This window comes from Lampetra planeri, chromosome 22, assembly GCF_965212315.1.
Source record: "Lampetra planeri chromosome 22, kcLamPlan1.2.h2, whole genome shotgun sequence".
Taxonomy (NCBI): Eukaryota; Metazoa; Chordata; class Hyperoartia; order Petromyzontiformes; family Petromyzontidae; genus Lampetra; species Lampetra planeri.
Genome location: NC_136128.1, coordinates 7,807,010 through 7,829,592, shown reverse-complemented (window position 1 = coordinate 7,829,592; position 22,583 = coordinate 7,807,010).

Sequence of the window (22,583 nt, the reverse complement as noted above, 5' to 3'; positions counted from 1 at the left end):
GCTGCTGCTGCCTGCTGCTGCTGCCTGCTGCTGCTGCTGCCTGCTGCTGCTGCTGCCTGCTGCTGCTGCTGTTGCTGCTGCTGCTGCCTGCTGCTGCTGCTGCTGCCTGCTGCTGCTGCCTGCTGCTGCCTGCTGCTGCTGCCTGCTGCTGCTGCTGCCTGCTGCTGCTGCCTGCTGCTGCTGCTGCCTGCTGCTGCTGCCTGCTGCTGCTGCTGCCTGCTGCTGCTGCTGCCTGCTGCTGCTGCTGCCTGCTGCTGCTGTTGCTGCTGCTGCTGCCTGCTGCTGCTGCTGCTGCTGCCTGCTGCTGCTGCTGCCTGCTGCTGCTGCCTGCTGCTGCTGCCTGCTGCTGCTGCTGCCTGCTGCTGCTGCTGCTGCTGCCTGCTGCTGCTGTTGCTGCTGCTGCTGCCTGCTGCTGCTGCTGCTACTGCCTGCTGCTGCTGCTGCCTGCTGCTGCTGCTGCCTGCTGCTGCCTGCTGCTGCTGTTGCTGCTGCTGCTGCCTGCTGCTGCTGCTGCTGCTGCCTGCTGCTGCTGCCTGCTGCTGCTGCTGCTGCCTGCTGCTGCTGCTGCCTGCTGCTGCTGCCTGCTGCTGCTGCCTGCTGCTGCTGCTGCTGTGTTATGCTCCTTGACGAGATCAGCAAGGTATCGTGGTTCATTTGTGGCAAGTACTTTATGTATAATGAGTGCGACCTTATCGTTATATATTCAAACGGAATTTTTTTAGGGCAGAGCACACCAGCAGGCTGTAGAGTAGACACTTGCAAAGGCACACACGTACAAAGCAGTCTTTCATGGCACAAGCAGAAAACAAATGCACGCATTGTTATAGATACCCAGGTGGGTCACAGCTGCTTTTGGCATTTGGTGTTTTGGTTATGATGTGCTGTTCGCTCCGTGGATGATATTTAAGAACAAACGTTATTGCTTTTTGATTAATGATTTTTTTGGTTTTCCGCTCCAGTGACCAAGACTGTAATTCCAAAGTCGTGCTGGAAACATTCATCAGCGCTTTGTCCATGCGAATATTCGTGTATCGTTGGTTTCTAAAGTTACGTGATTTCATTCATCTGCGAACCAATTAATTTCTTTACGGGAGTTTGGATAAAGCAGGGGATTCGTTTGACACAGCACAACGGCTTCATAGCCCGGTCGAAGAAAAATAAACAAACGCGCTGGATATTACATGAGTCAAAAAAAATTATTTCGCCAAATTAAATATGGAAGCGGACGTAATTAATGATCATTTTGATACGAAGTGTTGTCTCTTTAATTAGTTTTCTAGGCTTCAGACTGAATTAGATTAACATTGTAAATCACTTATTTTCTATTCCCTGCTCATGAAAATGTTGTTGATTGAATAAAAAAAAGTAATTGTGCGTGTGTTGTTGTTTTGTTATTGCACGCGGAGCCTTGTGGTTTTCATTCACCAGGTGGCGAGATGTTAACTACCTCGGCTGGTATACAGAAGCCCATGGGTTCGATCCCGACGCCTTCTGTATATTTGGAGTTTGCATGTCTCTCTTCCCATGGTCACGTGGGTTTTTCTCCGGGTCCTTTGGTTTTTCCCTCCACATTTTGAATCAACAACGCGCGTTTCGAGCATTTGGCTGCTGTAAATGTCCACGTGATAAGCCACTTCGTTGGGCTGTCATTTGTGGCCAGGTCGCTTCTGAAACAATAGCTATATAGCTTAGTGAGCCTTACCTGGTAAAATATATATTTTTTAATATTCGCAAAACACAATTGTGGATTTTCAAACAATTATGAATCCGGTTATGTAACTCACGAGGGGTGCGTGAGGTTGTGGCTGAGTGCCCAATCGCACCGCGTTATGAACCCAGCCATCTCCGTGTTTGTCCTGGCGAGTGTGATCTCTGAGCCAGTCCTCGGCCTGCCGTTTTAAACAACGCAGCACGTGGCCCCACGCTTGAACAATCCGCACTGACCGGGGGTGGTGAAGTATAATCCCATGACGGCCACAGCAATGAGAAGTTGAAAGTTCAAAGTTAATTTATTAGGTGTAGCCCTGTGAGCCATTCGGCTCTTGAATCGGGTGCAACCGCAACAAACAAAAAACGAAAACATGAACAAGAAAACATCTTAAAGTGACTAAGTGCAAACAGAAAATCCAAGAAAAGACAGCAAAATATTGCAGAAAAATCACCGTACACCAACCTTCATTAAGCAGTGGATAGACAAAGGGCAGTAGATTTGTTTTTTTATTATTATTTTAATATCGTGTTCATTATATCTCGGTGGCGAATTTGTTTAAATCGAATCATGTTTTTTTCTACGACAAATCGCAATCGTTTCGCACGGTACCGAGAAGTTGTTTTGAGCCCCGTTATTGCAAATTGTATTGCACACTGAATTGTGTAATGTGGCATCTGAACGGGCAAGAGAGTTCCCAATAACAGAGGGAGGCTACCGTGCCCCGGGCTCTCGTAACGCAGCAGATTCTTCGCAGAGCCCACACTGCGATTCGTTTTAAATGCGAAGTGACAGACAGAAATGCCACGCCGAACCCTGGGGGTGAGATTAATTTAATAAGATTTATTAACACGTTTTTCAACAACTTTTCACAAGGATTGTACAATGGGCAATGGGGTAACGAATACAGTTTCCAGAGTCAAAAGTTTTCACTTTGGAATGTTTTGTCGTGCATATGCGTGGCGCACCAACAACAAACAGCAACAACAACAAAAACAACAACAAAAACAGCAACAACAACAAAAACAACAACAACAGCCGCCATTCACCAATAAGTGTCGGTGACATAAACACGGCGCTTGTGCCAGGCTAGGTGCACTTTGAGGCCACGTTAAGTGTTGAAGGTTCCCTGGCAGACCCAGCCGCCGTGCGTTGACTGACTGAGACGACTGGCAAGACGCACCAGCTGTGCCCCCTACTGTGCCAACTTGCTCCACTTTATCCGCCTGGCGCTCCGCTCGTTGTTGTGAGCGTCGTTTCGTCTGCCGTCAGTTGTTGTTGTTGGAGGGCGACTGCCTCCATATGTGTGACACGCATGCAGACACGCATGCTCATACATTGTACGTGTGTGCGATCCAAATAATTGTCACAATGCTAGTGGTCTCAAGTGGCCGCGACATGCAGTGGTGGTTTGAGAGGGGCGGGGGCGGCAATGGGCTATGGGGTGATACCCCCCCCTTTTCCCCAACTGCAGCCCAAGCACCACTTTGAAATGGGTAACACTGTTTGGAAATATGATAATTGGTTTTTTTACCCTTTTTTCTGGCAACACAACTGACACCTTTTTTACGAGGAGTCATGTTTGCATAGACCACAATACCTGCAGTCATAATGCAAACAAAAAACATAACTCTGATAATGTATGCGCTGTCCTTGAAGTTGATTGGTCCACACCCGAGACAACTTTCCTTAGAGCCTAGTCTCACATGGTGTTGGTCCAACACCATGCAGGTATTGTGGTCAATGCAAACATGACTCCTCGTAAAAAAGGTGTCAGTTTTGTTGCCAGATAAAAGGGTAAAAAAACCAATGATCATATTTTTCTACTGGCAAATGAGGTTCCAATACTGTTTGGAAAGTTATCCCCGCCATGAGAATGTGGAATTTCCAGCACAGGCTGAGGGCGGCAAATATGCGGTGAGCACCTCCGCGTGTTCTCGCAGGGAGACATTTTGCTACGCCCAGTACATGCGCACGTCATAAGGGGCCGTCCATAAATGACGTCACGCGATTTTGGACGATTTTTGACCTCCTGCCCCCTCGTCACACGGCGTCACAAAAAGTCAGACCCCCCCTCAAATATGACGTCACAAAGCTCTGCCCCCCCCCCCCCCAAATAAAACATGCTTCAAATCGCAGTAAGTTATTGTTATTGTAGTGCGCATTTAATGTGGCGCTGTACTCTGATGTTGTAGGAGAAAACATTTATTAAAAAGTCTATTTACTTAAGTAGAACGTGTTGTCTATATTTATTTATTCAACCCCCCCCCCCCTCGTCACACATCGTCACAAATGTCTGACCCCCCCCCCTCCCTAGGTGCGTGACGTCATTTATGGACGGCCCCTAACATGCATTACATGATCGTAATTGGTTAATTTGGAATTGCAATTAACAAACAAACAAAACGCTCAACACGTTCGTCAGTAACACCGTGTGTGGCTTTGAAAGGAATAATACGTTGCGGGCAATGTCTCTTCTTCATAGCACGTCAAAGCAAAGACGACAGAGAGAGAGACAGAGAGGATGAAAAACGAGTTTGAGTCTGCACGCAACGCCATGGGGCCTGATAAGAATTTTAATAAATCCTATTGACCATTTTTTTATTTTCTATAAAATTGGCATTTGAAAACGTATCTAACAGGAGCGAGTGGGTTAAAACAACCCCTCCCACCCACCCCCCCTCATTGTCCGTTCATTATCCGTTCTCCGGAAAGCGATCGGGTCTCAAAGTTCACACGTCAGCGGCCTGGGCGCCCTGCGGCGAGGGCAGGACGGGCTCCCTGCACGCAAGAGACATTCCACCCCACCCCTCCCCCCCGACTCAGCCGTCAGCGCTTGCAGCGTGCGGCGTGTGGGGCAAGCGTGCTTCGTCGGTGCCGTTTGGCAGCGCGATTGTTTTCTGTCCCCCCCCCGCCGTTCTCGCCCGACTGACCTCTCGCGCGCGCGTGCGGCCAACGCTGCATCTCGAAACGACGCACTTGCACGCAACGGCTTGGGAGTGTGTGATTTGTTTAAAAAAAATACAACTTAAATAATACAATTATTTTGTTTATACTGGAGGAATTCTATGAGCTGCAAAGCGCTTTGTTTTTTTTTTCACAGATGTCATAACGTTACAACAACAATACAAAAACGCGATGAGATGGAAAGGTATCGGTAAGGTAAACAAATTACTTAAAATATATACAAATAAAATTAAACTAAGCAAATTTTTTTTCCATCTTACCAGGTAAAGCCCACTGAACTGTTCGCTTCTTTTTCAGAAGCGACCTAGCCACAAACGACAGCTCAACAAACGAAGCCTCCCTCCCACATTTGCCTCTCCGCGTAACAAAACAAAGACCGGCCGGGTGGCTCAGCATCTCCTTGAACCTCGAAGCCGCCGCCGTCATCATCATCATCATCGTCGTCGGTGGCGACGATAACGCTCAGCGTGGGTTGAATGTGAAGCTGTGCTCAGTCAAAGCCAACGGACGTCAGCCAAGCCCTGTAGCCGGAGCACACGCCCCAACGAATGTGCATTTGTATTTTTCTTTTTGTCAACAAAAGGGGCCATTTCCTCGCGTTCGCCGCGACGTGCCGAGCACACGTACGCCGCCGTTAAAATATAAAACCCACGCGTGGCAATCGGCACGGAGGAAATTTTTTGTTTTTACGTTTTACCCCGAAAAGTCGCAGGCGTAGCCTCGTGACTCATTTGTAGACGTGTGGCTAATATTCAGCGGAAGGTTCCGCCGATATTGTAATACTTCTATTTGGCCAAATTAAGTGACAAAACAAAATCGAATTATGATTTGGCAAGCCACTGGCGACCGGACTGAGACCGTTCGAGCCATTACACTCGAGGGCACACTGGTTGGCCGCATAAAAACAAACAATTCAGTGGTACTTACCCTTGGTTATGCAAAGCAAATAAGTGTGAAACTGAGGGGGAGATTTCCCCTCAAGGGAGTTGATGCAACCGGCCACTGGTTCACCCACTGATGGCTGAAACCCACGAATCGTGGGTTTCTTTGGTGCCGGATCAATGCCCCCCCCCCCCACCCGTGCCACCAGGCCAGTAGATTTCTTGATTTGTGGGATTTATCAAAGATTCTAGATTTGAAGCTTTCGTGGCTGCAAGGATTCATATTCTTAGGTTTTTTCGGTAAAGTCACGTAGGTAAAAAATAAAATAAAAATAAAAAATCACGACGTTTCGGAGGCAACACAAGCTTCCGTCTTCAGGTGGAACTGTCACAGCACGACAGCTGTATCAAGTCAATGAGGGATTACAAGAGATACCACTCCGTAAATATATATATATTCCACCTGAAGACGGAAGCTTGTGTTGCCTCCGAAACGTCGTGATTTTTTTTTACTTACGTGACTTTACCGAAAAAACCTAAGAATATGAATATTTATCAACGAGTTTCAGTTTTCTCACCGAGCTTCATGTCCCGAATGCCCCACGCAGCATTGCGAATGCTGAACATTAGCCTGAAGATGCTGTGTGAGTTATCTAAGGCAGGGGTCCCCAACCCCCGGGCCGCGGACCGGTACCGGTCACGTGGCCTGTTAGGAACCGGGCCGCACAGCAGCAGCAGGAGGTGAGAGCGGTGAGTTCGCGCGTAGAACCCGCCCCCATTGTTTCATTATTCACCACTTCCATCCGCGCCTCTTTCCCGCACTGCGCACTTGTCCCAGTCACAGTGTTGGTAACAGAGGTGGGACAAAGTCATTGTTATGCAAGTCCAAGTCGAGTCGCAAGTCATCAAATTCATGACTCGAGTCTGACTCGAGTCCAAGTCACATGACTCGAGTCCACATCTCATAGGTGGGACAAAGTCATTGTTATGCAAGTCCAAGTCGAGTCGCAAGTCATCAAATTCATGACTCGAGTCTGACTCGAGTCCAAGTCACATGACTCGAGTCCACATCTCATAGGTGGGACAAAGTCATTGTTATGCAAGTCCAAGTCGAGTCGCAAGTCATCAAATTCATGACTCGAGTCTGACTCGAGTCCAAGTCACATGACTCGAGTCCACACCTCTGGTTGGTAAGCCCACAAGCTGCTCACCCCTAGTAGCCAAAATTAGTAAAAAAAAACAAACGTCGCTGGAGAGCTTCTTTGAAAAGGGGGAAAGACCCAATGAACACCCCGCCCCCCACCCCCGGTCCGTGAAAAAAGGTGTCTTCCACGAAACCAATCCCTGGTGCCAAAAAGATTGGGGACCGCTGATCTAAGGTATGTAAGTTATGTAGTTACGCTGAGCCCTCGATAAAACAAATCCGTGTTTCAACCACTCGCGATAAAAAAAAACAGGTTCTCAAGTGAAACGAGTCCACTGTGGTCACAGCCCGGAGCCGTCGAATGAACCGTGACGGAGATGCTGCCTCTGAGCTCGGTACGCAGACTTCAGCGGAGACGCGCAGATGACCGCTTGCGACTGAAGCGGCCCGTATTTGGAACGTTGCATTGCAACGTGAAGCCGCTGGCCCTCGCCTCTCACTCCTGGATTCCATCCCGGAAAGGCAGACAATCCACACAAGCGCCGCTCGCCGACATGTCCACTCTATTTATGGAGTAAGAGGCGCTGCCTCGCAGGACTATACTTGGCTCCAGAAAGGGAATATGAAGTTTCCTGTCGACCCTTCTTCCACAAGCGAGCTCGAGGCTTACTTTGCTTTTGTTTTATGTACCACCTGACATTAGCGAGCACGCACGCGAGCGCTTATCGTGATCGCGTGAGCAAGTGGAAATTCATCTTCTTGGTTCTTTCGGTAAAGTCACGTAGAAGGAAAATAATAAAATAATAAAAATAAAACATAATAAAATAATTCTCACGACGTTTCGGCCACAACGCAAGCAGCCAAGACAGAGTCTGTCTTCTCGACAGACCTGCTCTCCACCTGAGGACGGCTGCTTGCGTTGTGGCCGAAACGTCGTGAGAATTATTTTATTATGTTTTATTTTTATTATTTTCCTTCTACGTGACTTTACCGAAAGAACCAAGAAAATGAATCCCTGCAGTAACGAAAGCTTTAAATCGAGTGGAAATTCCTTCCACGAGCGTCGCGTGAGTTTTCTTAAAAGGTGATGAACTCAAAGTGCCGCTCCGCCAGAACGTAGGGTATTTTGGAGGCCCGGGCTCTCACGTGGCGAGATGTTAACTGCCTCGCCTGGTGTACAGGAGGTCGTAGGTTTGATCCAGACCCTGACGCCTGTTGCATATTTGGAGTGTGCGTGTTTTCCCCGTGGTTCAAGTGGATTTTTCTCCGGGTCCTCCAGTTTTTCCCTCTGCGTTTAGAATCAACACGGGTTAAGAGTATTGGGCTGCAATAAATGTCCACGTGATAAGCCACTTCGTTGAGCTTTCATTTGTGGCCAGGTCGCTTCTAATAGAGAACTGTACCGCTCAGTGGGCTTTACCTGGTAATATAAGAACACATGTTTAGTTTTTCCATAATTCCTCTTATCACTTACCCAACTACCTGCACTCATGTTATCTACAGGACCCATTGTGTTGATGAAAACTACTGTGAGCACGCTTTCCAATTATCCACGATCATTCAAATCAAATTTTTTCTCGATATGAAATTTAAAATATGCGCATAGTTAGTTACTCGTGGATGAGCGGCAAAATCATCCCATTATCTGCGATTATGCGTACATATTTTTTTTCCAGTGCGGTACAATCGTGTGAGCGTGAGACTGTGTTTTGATCGCTGGATCCGATGCTTGATTTCTTGACTCACAGTTTTCGCTTCATGTCTCAGCCAATGCACTCGAGTCGTACGCAACAATTGTTGACCACATGGCATTTATACTCGTAGTTTTTTCGGTAAAGTCACGTAGGTAAAAAAATTAAATTAAATTAATAAAAAATAAAAAAAATAAAAATCACGACGTTTCGGAGGCAACACAAGTCTCCGTCACCAGGTGGGACCGTCACACCCAGATTTGCTGTATCATCTGGCTGTGACGGTCCCACCTAATGACGGAGACTTGTGTTGCCTCCGAAACGTCGTGATTTTTATTATTTTTTTTTATTTTTTTTTTTACCTACGTGACTTTACCGAAAAAAACTAAGAGTATGAATGCTTGCAGTCACGAAAGCTTCAAATCTAGAATAAACACATGGCATTTCTACACTAATGAAATGCGTTCGGTAACTTTTCATCAGTTGGCTGCTGCCATCCCTTTAATTGCCATTCGACGTACTGTGTGGTGACGGTGTTTGTTTGGCTGCGGGGAACATACGCGAGGTGTAGGCAGAGACCTCGTTAACACGAGCACAATTGTCGCTGCGATTCGTGTAACCGTACAAAAACAAACAAAAAAACATCGGCGAAATGTTCAACCACCTTTGACTCACCGCAAGAGCCACTCATTTAAAGCTCGGGTCTATCGGACTCCCTGGTCGGTTTTAAGTAACAATTGCTCCCGATGTGCATGACCAGTAATTGAACCAACGTCGGTTATACAGCAGCGCTGTGCGTATTTTTTTTTTAAATCTACCTCTGTGCTGATCAGCGCGCCACTGCAATGCATATGCACGTCGTATATGTAACGCACATCGCACACGTGCGCCGCATTAAATATTCAACACGCAATGTCAAGTCAGGCTTCCTTCTGTCGATTCTGGGCACAGATTACAATTCTCACCGAGTAAAATAGTAGATTGTGTAGCAGCTGCCAAGGCTGCGAGACACTGACCCACCAGCTCGCCTCTTTCCACATTCCGTGAGCGCGCGTGCAGATGCCGTCTTGTCGTTCGTATTGATGTCACGCGCACACACGAAGACGAAGATCCACCGTATGGCCTTGAACAGATTGTTGGGGCAAGTGCTGTTAGCGAGCACCTATCAAGGCCGGGACGGCACACGAGGGTGGGGGGGGTGGCCAGAACCACGCCCGGACGCCTTTGTCTCCCTAGTGACGATGTGTACGCATGACACCAGGTACTCATTTAATGCTGAGTCGACCTACGGGAAGCCCAGAACCGGTTCAGATATTCATCACCGATGTCGGCTGTGAGCAGAAAATAGAACTCGAGTCGCAGGGTTCTTTACGCAGATCGTGAACTATTGCGCGACCTCTCCCCACTGCACACACACACACGTCCATGCACAGGCAGAAGCATCTGTGTGTGTTGTAACATTGAGTTGGAAATTGTGCGCCTTGCAGACTCAGCTTTTACGTGTGAATTATTTACTGCGTAGCTACCATTTACATGGAAATATTCCCATAACTGTAGTAACAGCGAATACATAAATATGCATTGCTCCAAATTGGGTACACAGTGTACCATAAACGATATTGCATTTCGGGCTGTGCATTCAAGCAGAGCAATACACATCATTGGATATGCAGGTATGGATGTGCTGTAAGAATATACGTTGGTCAGGAAGTTGTTATCACAATAACGTTTTTTTAAACGTCGGGTTAGGTAAGAAACAAACACTTAAGGTTCCTTCTAGATTTGAAGTTTTCGTGACTGCTACGGTCCATACTGTTTGTTTTTTTTCGGTAAAGTCACGTAGGTAAAAAATAAAAGAAAAATTACTGATACAGTAATTTTCCTGTGACGGTGCCACCTGAAGACGGAAGCTTGTGTTGCCTACGAAACGTCGTGATTTATTTTATTTTTTATTTTATTTTTTACCTACGTGACTTTACCGAAAACCACCAAAGAGTACTTAAGGTTCCTACTTATTAATCTTCCGTGGTGTTTTTTTTTTACTGCGCATCAAAATAATATTGAAAAATATTCGACTGTTTTACATCCCTGCTTAGTCGTGACGGTGGTGCTGCCGATGGACAACGCTGATTGCAATGACGATGCACGATGGAGTCGTCCCCACACTTGATCGGGCATCATTTTAATCATCTCAGTCGCCCTCTTTTGCCTCGTGGAAACCACAACATCGCTTCCTCCTCACCTCAACTGCCTGTGACCACCTTCCTCTTTCCTATCTCTCCTCTTCCTCCTCATCCTCCCATTTCCCAGCCGCCCACGCCTCTGCCCCCCCCCCCTGCCCTTAATCCCCTCCTGCTCCCGCCACTATAAATAAAACCCGGTGGAATTGAACAGATTTCTTTTTTGCCAGCGCGCGAATACAAGTACAGGGGGAGAATAGCGTTTACTCAATAATCCATTTAGGAGGGAGGGGAGGGGGAGGGAGGGGAGGGGAGGGGAGGAGAGGGAGGAGAGGGGAGGGAGGGGAGGGGAGGGAGGGGAGGGGAGGGAGGAGAGGGGAGGGAGGGGGAGGGAGGGGAGGGGGGGAGGGGAGGGGAGGGGAGGGGAGGGAGGGGAGGGGTGGGAGGGAGGGAGGGAGGGGAGGGGGAGGGGAGGGAGGGAGGGGCGGGGGAGGGGAGGGGAGGGAGGGGAGGGGAGGGGAGGGAGGGGAGGGGAGGGAGGGGAGGGAGGGGAGGGGGGGGAGGGGAGGGGAGGGGAGGGAGGGGAGGGAGGGAGGGAGGGGAGGGGAGGGGAGGGAGGGGAGGGAGGGAGGGGAGGGGAGGGAGGGGAGGGGGGGGAGGGGAGGGGAGGGGAGGGAGGGGAGGGGAGGGAGGGAGGGAGGGAGGGAGGGGAGGGAGGGGAGGGGAGGGGAGGGGAGGGGAGGGGAGGGGAGGGAGGGAGGGGGAGGGAGGGGAGGGGAGGGGAGGGGAGGGAGGGGAGGGGGAGGGGCGGGGAGGGGAGGGGAGGGGAGGGAGGGGAGGGGAGGGGAGGGGGGGAGGGGAGGGGAGGGGAGGGAGGGAGGGGGAGGGGAGGGAGGGGAGGGGAGGGGAGGGAGGGGAGGAGAGGGGAGGGAGGGGAGGGAGGGGAGGGGAGGGGAGGGAGGGGAGGGGAGGGAGGGGAGGGAGGGGAGGGAGGGGAGGGGAGGGAGGGGAGGGAGGGAGGGGATGGAGGGGAGGGGAGGGAGGGGAGGGGAGGGAGGGAGGGAGGGAGGGACGGAGGGAGGGAGGGAGGGAGGGGAGGGGAGGGAGGGGAGGGGGGGGAGGGGAGGGGAGGGGAGGGAGGGGAGGGGAGGGAGGGAGGGAGGGAGGGGAGGGGAGGGAGGGGAGGGGAGGGAGGGGAGGGGCGGGAGGGGAGGGGAGGGAGGGAGGGAGGGAGGGAGGGGAGGGGAGGGAGGGGAGGAGAGGGAGGGGAGGGGAGGGGAGTGGAGGGAGGAGAGGGAGAGAAGGAGGGAGGGGAGGGAGGTCAGGCAAGTGCCTTCGCCGCTATGGTGCTGGTAGCACAGCAGCAGCAGGGGATCTGTTCTCTTGTTGGTGTCTGAACACAGTTTACACACAATGGGACTAATGTTACACGGGAAACCCGCGTTATATCTTTGATTAAAAAAGGGAGCGCATAAGCAAACAAAAAAAATACAAAAAAAAGCGACATGATGAACGAAGTAAAGTGCCGAAAGACCGAGCATCTTTCTCGTCTGATCAAAAAAAAAGAAGGAAGGGAGGGAGGGAGGCGTTGAGACCACCCCGCGGTCATTCATCACGGCGCAAAGCAAATCCGGCGCACGCGGGCGAACGGCAAAATGCGGCCCCGTCACCCGTGAACGGCTTTCACGGGGGTCGCTCTTCAAGCGTCGTCGCAAGGCCGCACACTCCCACGAAGCGCGCGCCGCGTGTGGCCACGTGCGTCCCATCGAGCGGGGTTTCCCGCGGTGTCTGCGTCTGTGTGTACGTCTGTGTGTGTGTGGCGCGCTGCGCTGCGAACCTAGCGATCCAAGTTCGATTCCCGCTCAAGGCCAATAACAGTGGCGGATATCTGAGCCGGTCTGGGGCCTCCACCTAGGTCGACTAAGCCTTAAATTAGTAGCTGCTGGCGGCGTATACACACACGAAAACAGCCGCACCTTTAACCGCGTGATCACGGCGTGCCGGTACAACGACGGGGATGCGGTTAGCGGCTTTCACATCGGAGGTGCCAACAGGACCGGGCATTGCGCACAATCGCCGATGGGGTGGGGCGAGAAGGGGGGAGGTCGATTTAGGGAGAAAAAGAGGACATGCAGTCCCACGTGCCTCTCCTCTTGCGTAACGGAAAGCGCCGGGCCGCACTAATCTGTCCTGACAAATGGTGCGTTTCAAAAGCGGCTTAGTGCGCTTACTACCCGCCGCCTCGTCAATAATGCGAACTTGGAAGCGCCTTTGCTCGTGCCCCGTTGCTGCATTTCTGCCGCAGTCTTATCCGCTCACCCACGCGCCAATTAAAATATGACCACATCGCATGGAGCGCGCGCCCTGTTTGAGAGAGAGTCTCGTAAGCCCAGCAGGGCCTTTTTGAGCCTGATTAGTACTTGGACACTGACGCTGCCTGGCAAGGCGATCGCAGGAAAGTTCTAGAATTCATCTCTGTGGAGCTTTTAGGACGATTCCCGCGTCCGTGTGGTGGGTTTTCTCTGGATACTTTTGAGCTGCTCCAATATTCCAATTATTGGCTGGTGGAATTTGGCCACACGTCCCAATCGAGACCCGTCTTGAAAACGAGTCTTGAGACTCAATGAGGCTGTAACAATAATAACAATATTGTTGGTTCTTTCGGTAAAGTCACGCATAAGGGAAATAATAAAATAATATAAATATAAAACAATAAAAATTCTCACGACGTTTCGACTGCAACACAAGCAATTATCATCCATGATGAGAATTTGTATTGTTTTATATTTATATTATTTTATTATTTCCCTTCTACGTGACTTTACCGAAAGAACCAAGAATATTAATCCCTGCAGTCACGAAAGCTTTAAATCAATAATAATAATAATGATATAATTTGCATTTGTAAAGTGGCACATTTCATCCGTAGATCTCACCAATGCGCCACCGTGTTATGGAAAGCCAGGAAACAAACGGAGCCTGCAGGGTAAACGGACAGAACTCGGAAGTAAATACCAGTTTTAAGAGGTTCGTTTTCAAGACAAACTTTAATATCTCAAACGACTCTGATTGTATCTTATTTCCATTTAAACATCACGTGAACAAAATACACACAAGTGGTGCGGTGATGCACAGTGTACAGTTCATCTGGAGCAGCACGTACCAGGAATTTAAGAGTTCAAAATGCTTTTGGAAATCTGTTTGATGTGGGGTTTCTGTGCGGTTCCTTTGGTGCTAATACTCGGCCATAGCATTGAGCCCGTGTCGCTGATCGCACCCTGGGTTCGAATCTTAATTTCTGCCGTCTGTGATTCAACTGCATTCTCAAGTGCAGTGAGTTTGTGGTCTCAGCCCAGTTACAAATAATCATCATCATCCGCACCTCCAATTAGCACGGTTGGCTACGTGCGGTGCGAAAGAAGTTCAACGTACATACATACATCGACCATGATCGACCCACTGTTGGATAAAGGCCTGCAGGCGCAAACTGTTGCCATCTCTCACAATCTGACGATGTAACGATGGACACAGAACCCTGATTATTTACAACAGCTGCCCATGAGAAAAAAAAAACATTAAATTACACTTTACTTTCCCTTAATTGATCTTGTTCCAGCTCTGAAAGTAAAACTGTAATCTTCACTAAGGATTGACAAACACTCTTGGCAGGGAATATTAAAGGCGTTAGTTTGCATAATATGGCCCGCTGAGTCGATTACAGATATTCTGCAGTGTGGCAGTTCTCCCTAACACAGCGTGATGCACTGCTCACTGCACAGGTTCCAAATGAAAAAGGTATATGTCTCATGACGTACAATTATGGATGTCAACATCGGGATACGCTTCGTGAGGAAACACGATTGGAGGCTGTAAGTTGACATGGTGTGCTCTAGTCGGATAGCACAATTAGATTTTGTTTACTTGTGAAAACACAAATCTATGAATAAGCAAACGTGTTTCGTGCGAGTATTAGAGTTACGGGTTTCTCGATCCTCAGCGTGACCTGTGCTATTTATGTATTATTTATGAAAACAATATTATGTATTACTTATGAACATATTCAGTCTGCAGATGGATCGTCTCGCTTGCAAGTAATGCCCTGAGTGGGTGTCAAATGACGCACGCATACTGTAGCAGACACGCATAATGGCACGTATTGAGACATTTTAAATGTACATATTATGCGGAGCACATGAATGTATAATACGTAGGCTTTCGCGACCAATATTATTCATAATCAACGTTTTTGGGTTTAGATCGCGTTATTTATAAATGTGTCGTAACCCTCCACCACCCGACACGGCCAATCAGTAAAAAAAGTGTCACGTTGACAAAAGACAAATAATGATGACGTCACCCTGCTGCTGCTGCTCTATATAAGAACGGGAGACACAGCAGAGCCTCACCATTCTGGCGAATTGCCCGATGATGCTGGATGCAATTACCAGTGAAACGTCGTACTCAAATTGTAAATTGTTGTGGTTTCACGCTTCAACACACCGGTGGGCGAAAGCAGTGAACTATTTGTCTTTTGTCAACGTGACACTTTTTTACTGATTGGCCGTGTCGGGTGGTGGAGGGTTACGACACATTTATAAATAACGAGATCTAAACCCAAAAACGTTGATTATGAACACATGAATGTAGTTTCAGTTTTTTTTCAGTTTCATTTATTCGTTATGGCCCTGTGAGCCATGCGGCTCCTGACTTGGGTGCAACGGCAACAAACAAAAACATGAACAAACAACATCTTAAAGTGACTACACGCAACAGAAAAAATCCAGGAAAAAACAGCAAAGCCTTGCAGAAAAAACACCGCACATCAACGCTGTGTGCAAAAATCCCAGTGGGATGCAAGTCAAGCAATGGCAACCATAAGACAATTTAGATTCAAGTTATCAGGCTAACGCTGTATTTCAACAAACGTGAATAGATGGAGTATATAACTAGTTGAATGGTGCATACTTGCCCGTTCGAAAAACAATGCATTCTGGTTGTAGCGGGAAACGTGCGTTAAGATGACTTAGAGCATTCTGCCGCTGTAAATTTCCAAATGATGAGCAACTTCCTTGAGCTATCGTTTGTGGCCGGGTCGTTTCTGAAAATGAAGCTAACATCTCAGTGGAACTTACGTGGTAAAAAATAAAAATAAAAATGTTGTTTTATTTGCATATTTCTTTTTATGAGTGGGTTTGCTTCCCTTTCCTGTAATGTCTGCGCACATATCGTGTCTTTTTATTGTTTGTTTGTTTGTTGTAACGTTCTGACCTGCCCCGACTAGACATCTGTGAAAAAGAGCTTTATAGCTCGTCGGATTCCTCCGGCGTAAATACATATTTTGATTCTGATAGTGGGACGCTCAGTGTGGTGGAGGCAATACCCCCCCCCCCACCACCTATTTTTTGGGGCACCTGAAAATTGCTATGCTAGTGATATCTACCACAAAAAATGCAGTGAATGTTTATTATTGAGTTTCACACGTAGGCTTACACGACCAATATTATGCATAATGGAGGTGTTTGGCTTAGATCGCGTAAATACCCACGTGTCATTAACCCCAATGATGAATGCTGTGGGGTAATCTCCACCACAGCGGCGTGCTGACCCCATAACTAATTAGCACGTTCTGTTTACGTGACAAACATTACTAATTGGCTGTGTCGGGTGGCGGCGGGTTTAATGACACATTTAGATTTACGCGATCTAACCCAAACACCTCTATTATGGATAATGTGAATTATTATCACTGTGGGGACCTATAAGCTTGACGTTTCGGGTATCACCCCTTGTTCCTTTTGGAAAGTTTCTAAATCCACCTCTGCCCAGCCGTAGCAGTCGCAAATGTTGCGGCAAGCGCGTGCGAGCTCCGATGAAAGAGTTCAGTGAGTTGAGGTTGGGGGTGGGAGGAGGGTGGCATATTTCTTGGCGCGCCTGGAAGATCGATAACTCAGCTTCGCAGTCACCTAGAGCTCAGCTGAGTCGTCTGAAAGCCTCACTGTGCCCTCCCCCCCCCCAACAGTCGCCCCTGTCATGCCCCGCGCGTCAGCTAATCCCCTCTGAAGCGCCACGTGTGAGTGTGCCCGTCGTGGTTACGGAGCCGAATTTCCAAGCGTTGGTTTTGTTGAGCGGTCGAGCAGAGAGACGGAGAGAGAGAGGCTGGTCGAATGCATCGCCGCACGAGAACGCGTTTCCACCTCGGGTGGGAGCCTGTGATTTGAACCACGGGGTCTCAGCCGGTATTGGCTCACACCTCTAAGACATCACAAGTCGCAACTATCCTGAGCTGCCAGCCACCTCATGCCTCGTGTGTTCTTGGCAGTGAATGCGAATATTATTATTTTTTAAAACCTCATCCCTTTCATTTTCCATAACCACTCTGCTCCATCGCCCTTCAATTGACCTCTTCCTGTATTTGGGGCAGCCCCGTTTTTTTAATCTCACACTTGTGCAAGGATACGGGGGAGTGCGGTGGTGCTGTGGTTAGCACATTGCACTGTGGACCAGGCCACCTGAGTTTTATTCCTAACCGTGGTCAAACAACAACAGCGTTGATCGGTGATATCCTTCACAAAACCCACACTGACCAGCCTGGTGAAGTACGGTCAAAGAACACCCCCCCCCCCTCCCGTGATCGTTATGGCATTAGATGGATCATCATTGTATAGTGGATTTACAAAGGTCTAGAAATTATTATCACGTAAAAATCTTTCCCGATAATTATTTTTCGACTGTTGGGGACAAGTGGTGCTCGTGAGCACATATGGAGGCCAGAATCAGGCTTAGCCGTCCTTGTCTCCCACAATGTTAGTCATTTAAGGCTGAGATGACCTAGGGGAGGCCCAGGACAGCTTTCATACGCTGTTTTGCCGCTGACGTTAGCCGTGATTTGAAATGAAACTCGGGTCTCCGGGTTTATAATAGCACCGTGCGGAGATGCCCCTATCCCCAAAGATAAACATCCCCCGTATAGCCTTAACAAACAGTTCGGGCAAGTGCTGGTAACGAGGACCTATGAAGACCGGCATGGTACACGAGGTGGTGGGTGGCCAGCACAACGCCCGGCCGCCTTTGTCTCCCCAGTTGCGACGTTTACACACCACCGCACCAGGTACTCGTGATGAGACTGAGTTGACCTCAATCTCAAAATTAGTACAGCCCTCCCTCCCCGCACGGACACACACACGCACACACACACGCGCACACACACGCACGCACACACACACGCGCGCACACACACGCACGCACACGGACACACGGACACACACACGCGCACACACACACGCACGCACACACGCACACACACACGCGCACACACACGCACACGGCTCACACGCACACATTCATCCTTCAAATTATGAGCCCACGCCAATCCGTACAAATAAAGAGTATTTACAACACGTCAATTGAACTTGGGATATTTATTTTTGAAACCTTTCATTGTGCCAAGATCTTGTATGTGTGTGTGTGTTTTTTATAACACGTTGATAATGAGACGACATCTTTGCTTGGCCTTTCACCAACTGCGATTAGGATTTATAGTTAAACTGCTTCAACGGCGACTTTCACTGATGCTCGTTAATGCCCACGATTATCTGGGGTAGCTTTAAGGTGAGGTTTTGCCGATTTCCAACTGTTACATCTGTCACAATTACCGTGTTCCTTAGGATGTATGGACAACGCTGTTCCCCCATTGAAATATACATCAACGGTTACAATGGGGATAATGCATTGTTTTGGTCCAATTGTTCAGAATAGAATCATCTTGCAGAAGACATCTCTCACAATTTTAAAAGCGGTGCTCGCATAATCATCTTCGGGAAGATGGGCTCTCGCCGGCAGTACGGGTATTCTCCTGATTATATTACACGTGAAGCTTTCGTGACTGCAGACATCCATACTCTTTGGTTCTTTCGGTAAAATAATCGATCACGACGTTTCGATCGCAACACAAGCGACCGTCTTCAGGTTGCTTGTGTTGCGATCGGCACGTCGTGATCTATGATTTGTTTCTACCTACGTGATTTTACCGAAATAACTACGTGATGTTGTTGCATTTAGGAAAAATGAAGTTAATCTAGAAAAAATTGATATGAGACAGACGAACTATGATTATGTCTTTCTTTTATCACCAATACGCTCCACACAGAAAGTTGAGACAAAACAAAAATCAATTGACTGACTCCTGAATCGAATCACGACCCCAAACCGGGACAACTCATTTCTCCTCCGTGTGAGCGGTACATCATTGCAAGCGCCCTGCTCATTTACTGCGACAGAAATGAAGGCGAACTTTGACGCGGCATCGCCCAAAATCATTCACATTTTCGTCTTTCCACATACACTGCGATCACACGTGGCGTCAGGCGATACTGTTCCACGGTCAAGTTCTGGTCAACATTTGCCAAGAATTCTAGATTTGAAGCTTTCGTGACTGCAAGGATTCATACTCTTAGTTTTTTCGGTAAAGTCACGTAGGTAAAAAATGAAATTAAAATTAATAAAAAATTAAAAAATTAAAAATCACGACGTTTCGGAGGCAACACAGGTCTCCGTCATCAGGTGGGACCGTCACAGTCAGATTTGCTGTATCAAGTGAGAAACTGTTTGAGAAAAGTAAAATAAATATATTTCACTACCCGCAGTTAAAATCAAAGGGATCAAAGCAAGGCCTTTGAGCAAAGTTTGCCTCTCTCTCTGAAATTCATCAGCACATTGAGCCATAGCTGACTGGCCAGTTAAGTGCCTTTTCAACAAAAAGAAACGGAATCCATAAGAATGGCAACAGGGAATGTTTGTTTTTCGTATGGACTCAGGTGAACTCAGTCAATGAAGGTATACGCAGCCCTGCGGACATTCTTTCCGTACGGCAGCAGAAATGTATTCAGGACGATCACTCGCGGCTCCGTACGAATGGACACGGCGCGGAGAGAACTTTCCGAATCCCATTTCAGGAGTGCCACTCGAGAGAGAGAGAGTCAGTGCGGTCGCCCAGGTTAGTTTACTAAAAAAAAACTAAAAGTCAGAGTGCATTTCTGCTCGAATAAGCACCGAGGCAGCAATGGTCTCTTGTTTACAGTCCTGGGCCAGTGGTGAGCAACTCTATCTTGCTATGGTGCGGGGCAAATCTATGCACAGGACACCCACTGTTGACTTCCTCGAAAATTGGTTTTAAAAAATTCGACCGGGGAGGGATGATGTGTTAAGTTCATCACTAGCCAGCAGTTGAATTCACAAACTTCTGATTGTGAGCCACTTGCTGTACAACTGAGTCAAGTGGTCGACTCGATCACAGCAGAGTGGTGAGAATTCTCGGCTGGGTGTAAGGCTGCCACATCTGATTAATCTTAAATGTGTTCTAAATAAGGGGCCCATTAATTACACGATGGCCTGAATGTCAAACGTTTACTGAGGCTGTTCATGTCAAAAGCACCATCCAGGCATCACTATTTTCTTAGAGCAGCAATTACTAGACTCAAAGTTGATCGCATATTGTACTATTTTTTTTGGCCATTCAACATCTTCATGAAATGTACGTGTAAGCATACGAACTCGTGATAGTTTCGTGTGATATATTATATACAGTAAACGCAGCACCGCATGAAATGAAATAAAATATTACAAAGGTGATGATCACCGTCGGTCAACGGTGAACCTATTCTAGCCATGGAAACACAACGACTATGGCAAGCGTGATTCTGGGTTGCTCAGGGGTCAGAAACCACTACCCCTGGGACCGACATCGCAGAGACCCAAGGGGGCACGGATCCAAGTCGCAACTGCCCACGAGTAATCTTGGCTTCCAAGTTGCAGTGATGTTATGGTCTTAGTCCAGTCACCAATGACCCCGTGAAGAAGATAAAATATCATAATGTTAATTTGGCATTTTTCCAGGTCTGGGAATGAAAATAATAAGATTTTCAAAAAGTTATAGGAATCATTGGCAGGACATAAATAGGCGTGCCTCCTCATGTGCATTACGTGGCATACTGCAACATTTCTCTTCCAGGACAGTTCTGTGACACAGGGTGATGCACTTCTCACTGCACGAGTTCCCAATTCTAAATAGACGCCTTTGTCTCGTGGCATGAAATGGATAGCAACCCTTGGATTCTGATTGTCATTTTTTGTTGTCGATATTGATCATCATCATCATCATTGCCATCATGAGCCAGGGTCAACCTACTGCTTGGACGAAGGCCTCCTCATCCCTCCACCACCTCGCATGATAATCGCGATTTCATTGCTCCATCCCCTCCTATCGGACAAATTCCATTCCGATTTAAAGCTTTCGTGACTGCAGAGATTCATCTTCTTGGTTCTTTCGGTAAAGTCACGTAGAAGGGAAGTAATAAAATAATAAAAACAAAACATAATAAAATAATTCTCACGACGTTTCGGCCACAACGCAAGCAGCCGTCCTCAGGTGAGGACTTGCGTTGTGGCCGAAACATCGTGAAAATTATTTTATTATGTTTTGTTTTTATTATTTTATTACTTCCCTTCTACGTGACTTTACCGAAAGAACCAAGAAGAAGAAAAATTCCATTCCTTGACTCTTTCTCGGCATTTCCTTGGCTATTAGTACTTAAAGAAAAAAAAAATATTTTAAACACGATGACAAACCCCACTTAATACGACGACGACGATGATGATGAAGCATCGCCAACGACGAAGCGAGAATATTGTTGCTCATGATCTCATTGACGTCAAATCCACGACCGAACGAACTGCCGCCCAGCACTCACCAAGCAGCGATTTAGCTCAGTGGCCCCACACGACTAGCAAGACGACGACGACGATTGATGATGATGATAATGATGATGTAGGTGGCGCCAGGAGAGCCCGCGTTAATTGTTGCCCGGGTAAAATCGGAGCGTTGTTTAACGCGGAGCGCTGGCCCTGAAAAACAAGCGGCCGCCCTCAATGTTTCACTCCTGGGGACGTGAACCGCCTTGACATCGGCCGGTTTGCGCTGCCTCGCTTGCTGCCCGAGTGTGGGAACATGTGTACCGAGGACATGTCGCTGCTACCCCACCACCCCCCACCTCTACCTACCAAAGACAAAGACCCCCCCCCCCCACAGTATAGCCTGCAACAGATTGCTGTGGCAAGTGCTGTCGTATAGCGAGCACCTGACACGGGACATGAAGGTGGTGCGTAGCCAACGCCACTCACCTGCCGCTTTTGTCTCCCCGCTACTACTGATGTTTACACACCGCAGCAGGTACGCATTTAAGGCTGAGTTGACCTAGGAGATTCCCAGGACCGGTTCAAATATTCGTCGCGGTTATTGGTCGTGAGCGGGAGCCCTTCTGTGGTAGATAATGGTCCGTGGAAGCGGACAGCACGAGCTACCTCCAAGATCCTCCCACGTGACTTCCGGTAGCACGCATAATGGCCGCCAGAGTGAGGCTCGTCACACAACAGTCGAGCCGATATTTGTTTTTGACTTCCATGTAGCTAAATGAGTGCAGAAGCGTAGGCGATGTTACTGAATTGATTTCACGCAGTTAATTGGTGATTGGGCTCACGTCATCAACTCCACCGCAATTTGTAATCGCAAGGCAGCTGCCTGGATTCGAATCCATGACCATCAGCGATGCTAGCCCAGTGTTCCAGTCTCTGAGTCAACAGGCCACCGAATTCTAGATTTGAAGCTTTCGTGACTGCAAGGATTCATATTCTTAGGTTTTTTTGGTAAAGTCACGTAGGTAAAAAAAATTAAATTATAATTAATAAAAGTAAAATAAAATAACGTCGTTATTTTTATTTTACTTTACTTTTATTCATTTTAATTTTAATTTTTTACCTACGTGACTTTAACGAAAAAACCTAAGAATAGGCCACCGAATGTTAAACTCATGATGAAGTCACTTTCCTGGAAGAAATCGACATGCATGGGGGTGACTGGTTTCGCAAGCATTTACACAGCTCAGAGCTTATATATGGATAAGGCTGCTGCTGGTTTCAAGGACCGAATGCTGTATTTAAAGAGCCTTTACATTCCGTTAA